Genomic DNA, 3,155 nt, shown 5'->3' with positions numbered 1-3,155 from the left:
CTGTGGTTGGATGTATATGTAAAAGAACCCGACCTCTTCACGAGAGGTTGTCTCTGCCTTCCAAGTTCCAAGGGCCCCAACGTCCGACCAGGCCAATGTCTTCTTCTTCTTCTTCAACCCCTCCCTCTTTTTATCTATAATAATATTACTAATTAAATTAATCTACAACGAATAAAAGTCTACGAACTGGTCTTTCGGTGGTTGCTCTTTCTATCCTTCATCATCTAATTAATTGCCTTACTTGCTTTCCCAGCCTCGCAGTGTCTCCTCTATGTTTCTTTCACACTTCAGCATCCTCCTGATTTGCACTATTTTTTTTTTTCTTTTGCTTGATGATAAAGATGAAAGAGTGGCCCGGCGGCTTTGCATGGAGAAGAATTAGTTGGGATAAGTCTTCTAGAATTCCCTTGATTTGATTGATGGATTCACCTATAATGAATAAATTTAATCAATCACAGCTGGTTTTGTTGTTGATTGGTTATATTAGCATACCATGTGGAAAGGTTGGGATAAACTATTCATCAAGCAGAAATCTCTGAATTTCACTGTTTCAGTGTGCAGCTGGATGTTATTGTCTCATGAATCTATCAATAACAACAACATGGTGATCATAAAAAATACTAGAAAAAATATTTATACCTATACAAGTTACAGGTTATGGAATGCTAATTGATATTGGTGAATCACAAAACTTGAATCAATTGAGAACTAGAAATAATAATAATAACAACAACAACAAGAGTGCATTATTGTCTGATGACTTTGATCTTGGTCATGGAATGTAACATCTAATTACAATTGCTGCATCGCATTTGGAATGCCCGTTTAGGAGGGCTTTAATGCAGTGGCTTTTAGCATTATAAGGTAGGTAGGCCTCACACAGAAAACCAAAAATAAGTTTACATGAGCTAGAAAAACTATTTTCTGTAGCTTCTGGGACCTTCAGTCAACACAGCCCAATCAATGTTGAAGAACTCCCAAACAAGCCTTTATCACCCAGTGCTAAGTGTCTTTTTGTTTTTTTCAAGATAATTACATACTGAGAGCAGAGCATTGTTTTCAAACCGCCGTTGATAGTGGCCCATGCAGAGGCAGTTACCAAGGCCCCAGGTTTTGATGCTTATGAGGGTGAGGGATCAACCAAAACACTGGTTAAGAGCATATATAGACAGGGGTTTTCATGTCATAGTCTGTAGCTTTACTAGATGATCCATTGTCATGGTGATTGGTGACTACCAATAGGCTGTTACTCTTATTAATTCATAATATATAGATGGAGAGAGTCTATATGGGTGGGCAAAGGTGGACCGGCCCATTTACACTGGCTAGAACAGTCCTTCATGAGTAATGGTGGATTGTGAATTATTCAAAGCTCCCCGCCTGTTCTGGATTTGCTTGATTTAGTATTATATTTCAAATGGGTCCACTCTGGCCCATAACTGGCATTCACCAATCACCAACTTTCTCCAGAGAAAATCCAATCAAACTACTTAGTAAAGCACAAAATAAGTTTACAATTTTCTTAGTATGGGAAGGACACCGTAAAACATATACTTCTGGAAACATATCCTGCCAAAATGTAAGTCCTCTCCTAACCAATAATTCAATATTAGTACATAACTTACTCCTGGCATATTAAATTATTACTAGCTAAGCATAAATATCAAAATAATGACAAGAAAATCACTTTCAAGCAGATATTCTCCCTTCATTTGATTATGCATCCTGTACTGTCCTATACGATGCAATTGTGCCCAACAAATTGAGCAAAAAAGCAAAACAATAATTGCATGAAAGAGATCAAAGCCATATTATGGTATGATATTTTTTTAAAAGCTCACATAATAAATTACCAGAATTCTAATAACAAATGGTTAGAGAAGAAGAAGAAGAAGAATACACTATAGTACCTATGTTTATAAGCTAGGAGTTGTATTAGATAATACCTATCAATTGTTCCCCACCATTCATTCTTCATATTCTCTCACTTCCACACGTTCTGTTCACTACCTATAGACATTACATGGGCCCCTACCCCCATAAACTCAAATTTTCTTATGGGCCCTAATATGAGTTTTTCTATTTGGACTATGTCTCATACTGTCAAATATGTGCATGGGCCTTAATACTTGGGTTTTGCCTTTGTAAATTCATTAGTATAATGGAATAGTCTATCTGGAATCCACTATGAAGTCAAGTTCAAATTCAAATATGAATTATAAATCTTATTGATTTATGGAAATAATCCAATTAGAACTAATCTCAAGTCCAAAAGATGGAAATCTAGTCAATAATTAAAGAGAGAATAATTGATTAAATATCATTATCTCTATAAATGATAAATTACCAATTCTTTTTCTTTATAAAAGGTAACTAGAGCCACTCAAATCTCTAGACAATCAAAACGCATCTTCTTATAAATGGAAACTAGTTAATGATTGAAGAGAGAATAATGAATGATAAGTTATTCTCTCCAACAATGGCAATAATTACAACCTTTCACTCTCCAAAAAGGTAAAGAGAGCTAATCAAATTCTTAATCAAAGGGACTGAGAGAAGAGACCAAGAAATCTATAAATAAGGGGTCCCATCAAAACGGAGGGGACTTTTTGGGGATAGTCAAGAAGAAACTAAGTGAAGTTAGAAAACTCTTGGAAAAGGAGGAAATACATCCACAACTTTCTGAAAAGCAAAGCTATAATACATTCAAAGTTTTTGTAGAATCCTTATTTTGATCAAGCTTCAAAGCCCAATTGGAGGAAGCAATCTTCATCATTTTTTGAAGTATGGAAACACGTCATTTGACCCTCGGTTTTAACTCAATTCAAATTCTTAAATTTCAAAAAGCACAATTAAGAGAGAATATGAGGTTTTATCTCTTTTGTAATAGTTTCAAATACAAAGAGTTTGCATTCCTTTTGTTTCAAATATACAAAATCAATTTTATTTGAATTTGTCTTCATTTTTATTGTATTTGAATTTATACATGAAATTGATGTCAAAACTACCTATTTTGGAATCTCTATAGAATTGTGTCTTACAGCCCTATTTCGTCAGAGTCCAAATCTATTACTACAATAATTAATAAACCACAAGATGCCTCTCTCTCTCTCTCTCTCTCTCTCTCTAATTTACTTCTCCTATGTTCACGCTAA

Source organism: Nelumbo lutea, chromosome 5 (genome assembly GCF_056320005.1).
Source record: "Nelumbo lutea isolate HS-2025 chromosome 5, American lotus-T2T, whole genome shotgun sequence".
In the NCBI taxonomy this organism is placed as follows: Eukaryota; Viridiplantae; Streptophyta; class Magnoliopsida; order Proteales; family Nelumbonaceae; genus Nelumbo; species Nelumbo lutea.
This window is presented reverse-complemented; position numbering follows the sequence as displayed.